Here is a 6000-nt window from a genome sequence, read left to right as displayed (position 1 = left end):
ATTTTTAGTCTCTATGGCCTGTCTTGGGGAAAATTAATAAGGGCTATTGGAGTTATAAGCCAGGAACCATGAACAAAAACTATGTCTATATAAAATCACAGCTGTGAATAGACCTGTAAAGCAATTGGGGTGAGGACTCAGGAATAAAAGAGGAGAGATACAGAGAAAGCTTCAGTCTTCTTAGATGATGTATAGATAATCCTGAGGCGAATGTTGGTAGAAATATGGATGGTAAAGGCTATTTGAAAGAGATCTCAGATGAAAATGAGCACACGTTATTGGACAATGTAGAAATGGTGATCCTTGTTATAAAATGCCAAAGAATTTGTCTGAATTTGTTCATGTTCTAGTGTTTTGTGAAAGACAGAACATGTGAGCAATGAGTCGGATATTTAGTTGATGCTATTTCTAAACAAAGTGTTAAAAGCACAGCTTGACTTCTCCTGACTTCCTATAGTGAAATATGGCAAGAGAGAAATTTCCTAAAGATGTCATTGTTAAGCAAAAAGGAAGCAGGTCTTAAATATTTGAAAAACTCATAGCATACCATATTGCAAAAAAAAAAATGAGAAAGTATATTCAAGAGAGAATACTAAGGGTATGGCCAAGAGTCCCTTTGATAAGGAGATTAATATGGGTGTAAAACATGAACTTAATAAGCCATTACAGCTGGATGCCAGCTTGAACAGAAGGGGAAGAAGATGGAAGGAAATGAAAGAAGGCTGTCAGACTTTTTGTATTTTATAGGACAGAACCATAGAGTCATTCAGCTGAGAATGTGCACTATTCTTTAAGAAAAGGGGAACATTACCCCAAAGATGATTCAGGAACATCAGGGCTGCCTTCTCATTTTCATAATGGGGGACCATTGCCTTGTTTTCAACAGGCCAGATGGCCTCTGCCTGCAGCCAGGAGGATAGGGTCACCCAAAGCCATTTAGGAGGGGCCAACCAGACCTGTGAGCATGGGACCTCCCAGCAGAGCCCTAGGGCTGCAAACCCTGCCAGGTAGAGTGTTGTGGGAAGTCAGGGATGCCGAACAGAGGGACCAGCTGGAACTGTGGCAGAGGAACATAAATTGTTTTCATTTAAAACATAAATAAGATTTCATTTTAATATGGACATATATCAGTTCCCAAATAATAGTTTTATAATTTCTTATGCCTGTCTTTACTTCAATCTCAGAACATAAATTGTGAAGATTTCATTTTAATATGGACATTTATCAATTCCCAAATAATACTTTTATAATTTTGTATGCCTGTCTTTAATCTCTTAATCCTGTTATTTTCATAAGCTGAGAATGTACGTCACCTCAGGACCACTGTGATAATTGTGTTAACTGTACAAATTGATTGTAAAACATGTGTGTTTGAACAATATGAGATCAGTGCACCTTAAAAAAGAACAGAATAACAGCAATTTTCAGGGAACAAGGGAAGACAATCATAAGGTCTGACTGCCTGCAGCGTTGGGCAAAATAGAGCCATATTTTTCTTCTTGCAGACAGCCTATAAACAGATGTGCAAGTAGGGAAGATATCACTAAATTCTTTTACTAGCAAGGAATATTAATAACTAATACCCTGGGGAAGGAATGCATTCCTGGGGGGAGGTCTATAAATGGCCGCTCCGGAAGTGTCTGTCTTATGCAGTTGAGATAAGGACTGAAATACACCCTGGTCTCCTGCAGGACTCTCAGGCTTACTACAATTGGGAAACTCCACCCTGGTAAATTTGTGGTCAGACTGGTTCTCTGCTCTTGAACCCTGTTTTCTGTTCTTTAAGATGTTTATCAAGACAATATGAGCCCAGCTAAACATAGACCCTTATCAGTAGTTCTGATTTTGCCCTTGTCCTATTTCCTCAGAAGCATGTGATCTTCGTTCTGCTTTTTGCCCTTTGAAGCATGTGATCTTTGTGACCTACTCCCTGTTCCCACACCTCCTTCCCTTTTGAAATCCTTAATCAAAACTTGCTGGTTTTGCGACTCAGGTGAGCATCATGGTCCTACCAATATGTGATGTCAACCCCCCGGCCCAGCTGTACAATTCCTCTCTTTGTCCTCTTTCTCTTTATTTCTCACCTGGCTGATACTTATGGAAAAGAGAAAGAACCTATGTTGAAATATTGGGGGTGGGTTCCCCCAATAGTAGAGTTGGAGGTAAGGGGTCAGGACTTCCAACAAAGTGGGTTGAGAAGATGGAACCACTGCCTCAGTAGGTCTAGAAGGTGGCACTCTTCCCCAGTGGGCCTGGAGCACAGAGCATCAAGTCAAAGAGGATTATTCTCAAGCCTTGAGATCTTGTGCCGTTTTCCTTATAGTTTGGACTTACCCTGGATCTTTTACCCCTTTTGCCTTTTTCTGTTTCTCCTTTCTGGACTGGAAATGTCTGTCTTGTGCCTATCTCACAAGTATATATTTGGAAGCACACACCTTATCTGGTTTCACAGGCTCACACCAGGAGGACAATTTGTGTCACAATGAATCACACCCTGAGTCTTACCCATATCTGATTCAGATGATGTTTAGATGAGCTGTTGGCTTTTAGACTTTAGAGTTGATGCTGGACCAAGTTAAGACTTTTGGGACTGTTAGGATGGAATTAATTGATTTGGCATGCAAGAAAGACCTGAATTTGGGGGTGGGGGGGTGTTAGAGTACTAGACTAAATCTTTGCGTCTCTCCAAAATTCATATGTTGAAATCCTAACCTCCAATGTGATGGTATTAGGAGGTGGGGTATTTGAGAGGTGATTAGGTCATGAGGGTGAAGCTCCTATGAATGAGATTAGTGCCCTCATAAAAAAGACTCCAGAGAGCTTCCTTGCCATTTTCCACCATGTGAGGATACCATGAGATGCACCACCTATGACCAGGAAGCAGGTCCTCACCAGACACCAAATCTGCTGGTGCCTTGATCTTGGACCTCTCATCCTACAGAAGTATGAGTAATAAATTTCTGTTGTTTATAAGACACCTAGTCTGTGGTATTGTTATAGCATCCTAAAAGGACTAAAACAATCTCTCAGAAAGGTTTAAAAACATTCCATTCATAAAACAAGAGGAGGATGTTATTAAAAGGGGAAAGTCATAAAATAAAATTTTAAAACTTAAAAATAAACAATTGTTGAAATTCAAAACTTCAGCAACGATTGAAAAGATAAAGTCAGATGATTTTTCCATATATTACAACAAAAATGTAAAGGAATAGAAAATGTAAAAAAAAGATAAAACATTAGGATAGTTCTGAGAGATCCAAAATATAACCAATAAATTTTTGAAAACAAGTAATGATTGGATACACCTTATCAAAGAAATAATAGAAGAGAATTTTCTATAAATGAAGGGAAGAAAATCAGGAAAGAAAGAATAGTCCAGAATATTCTGATTAAAATGATCCATACAATGGTGACTAAAGAGAGACTACTGTTTCAGTTGTCTACTGCTGTATAACAAATCACCCAATAGTCGGTGGCATAAAACTACAACTGCTTTATTATAATCATGGATTTTGTGGATCAGGAAATCATACAGAAGACATTGAGGATGACTTTACTCTTTTCCATGATGTCTTGGTTCTAAATTGGGAAGAATTGAATGGCTGGGAGTGATCCAAACAGCTAAAGAGTAGAATCCTCTTGAGGCTTCTCCACTCATGTTTCTGGCACTTGGGCTGGGCGGATCTTAAAGACTAAGTTCAGCCCAAGGCTGTCAGTCTGATCACCTACACATTGCTTCTGTACAAGGACTTGGCTTTTTACAACAAGGCAGTTAGGCTCTGAGAACAATATGGAGCTTCCAGAGAGCAAGAGTTCCACAAGCACCAGGTGGAAGGGACAAGGTCTTTCATGACTTAACCTCAGAAGTCACCTAGTGTCACCTCCTGTAAACTTTATTTGTTGAGGCAGTCTTTGACTTTATTTGTGACAAGCAGTGACAAGTCCAAATTCAATAAGAGAGAATATAAACTCCACCTCTCAATAAGAGAAGTATCAAAGAACTTGGGGGTCATGTTTTAAAATTGCAACTCCTACATACGTCACTATGAAATTTCATAATACCGAGGATAAAAAGAAGATCCAATACTTCCAGGAAATAAGGGGGGAAATGAACACAAAGGTAAGAGAGTCTGCTATTGCAATCAAATAATATTGCATTAAAAAAACAAACAGCTAAAGACAGAGAAGCAAAACTGTCTATATCATGGTAGAAAATGATTTTCAACCTCATATTCTATATCTAGTCCATCATTCAAGTTTGAGATACAATAAGACATTCTCAGATGCATCCACCCAAATTCAGAAAATTTACACCCTACACATCCTTAGGGATTTCCATAAGAATTGCTCCAAGAAAACAAAATATTTAAACAAAGGCTGGAAGACACAGTGTGTTAGTTCATTTTATGTTCATTTTATGTTGCTATAACAGAATACCATAGACTAGGAAATTCAAGAGATGTATTTGACTTGTGGTTCTGGAGACCGGGAAGTCCAAGATTGAAGGGCCACATCTGGCGAGTGACTTTGTGCTGCCTCAGACATGGCAAAAGGTATCACATGGTGAAAGAGGGCAAGACAGGCTGAAAGTTCATGAGATAAAGAGAGAAAATGAGAGCTGAACTTCTTTTATTAGGCGCACACTCCAGTTATAACTAAATGCAGCCCAACACAAATTCATAAACTTTCTTAAAACATTATGAGATTTCTTTTGCAACTTTTTTTAAACTCATCAACTATCATTAGTGTTAGGGTATTTTATGTGTGGCCCAAGAAAATTTTTCTTCTTTCAATGTAGCCCAGGGAAGTGAAAAGATTGAACATCCCTGCCCTAAATCTTTTCTAATAAAATTACCACTTTAAAAACAGCACAGGGAAACAGATTTGACCTTCACACTCCGATCTCCTTGTTGAGTCGACTTGCAATATAAAGCTTTTTTTTTCCTCCAAAAATCCAGTGTCATAGTATTGGCTTCTAGAGCATTAGACAGCGAGCACCTTTTGTTCTATAATAGTAGAGTCTGGAAAGAATGTGGCCTTGCTGGTGGGCACCATCATCCCTGTTCCATGTAACTATCACTACAATAAATAACGCTCCACATGATGCAACTTGGCTGTTAAAAAAGAATAAGATGATGTCTTTATTTTATAAAACTAAATTCATGACATATAAAGACAGACAGATGTTTTTCTTTTTCTCTTCCAGAGCACATAGGGTCACACACCTCTGGGAAGATGAAGTTAAGCAGGAGTAGGAGGAGTTCACAGTAGGAGTTTACAATAGTATTTTGGCCAGAGTGCTAGTGCCACTGGTGAGAACAGTCACAGAAACACCAGGAAATATGTAGGACATGCATATAATCTCCCATGACTTCTCCTTCAGAAGGTTCCAGACACTTCTTATCTTCAGAGGAGCTTATTTTACTCTTTGTGTCCACAGAGACCACAACTAGATTAAAAAACTTTCTCTTATGAGGCTTAAAGTCCTTTTCTAACTAAAGTGTTCATTTGAATATCTCAAATGCTTGTTCTTTATTTTTAGTATTTGAGGATTCCATGAGGAAATTGTTTTCTGGCCCTTATTCCTTAAATGCTTCTCATCTTTGCTGGTATCTCCTCCTGCCCTTCACCTTTCCAGGAGAAAATCTATTATTATTATTATTATTCCCCTTCTTCTTCTTCTTCTTCCCCTTCTTCTTCTTCTTTCTCCTCCGTTTTGTTTTCTTCCTCTTCCTCTTTGTCTTCTTCCTCTTCGTCTTCTTCTTTTCATCTTCTTCTTCATCTTCTTTTCATCTTCTTCTTCGCCTTCTTCTTCTTCTTCCTCTTCGTTTTCTTCCTCTTCCTCTTCGTCTTCATCTTCTTCCTCTTCATTTTCTTCCTCTTCGTCTTCTTCCTCTTCCTCTTCTTCCTCTTCATCTTCTTCTTTTCGTCTTCTTCTTCGTCTTCTTCTTTTTGTCTTCTCCTTCTCCTTCTCCCTCTCCCTCTCCTTCTCCCTCTCCT

Source organism: Macaca fascicularis, chromosome 3, assembly GCF_037993035.2.
Source record: "Macaca fascicularis isolate 582-1 chromosome 3, T2T-MFA8v1.1".
Taxonomy (NCBI): Eukaryota; Metazoa; Chordata; class Mammalia; order Primates; family Cercopithecidae; genus Macaca; species Macaca fascicularis.
This window is presented reverse-complemented; position numbering follows the sequence as displayed.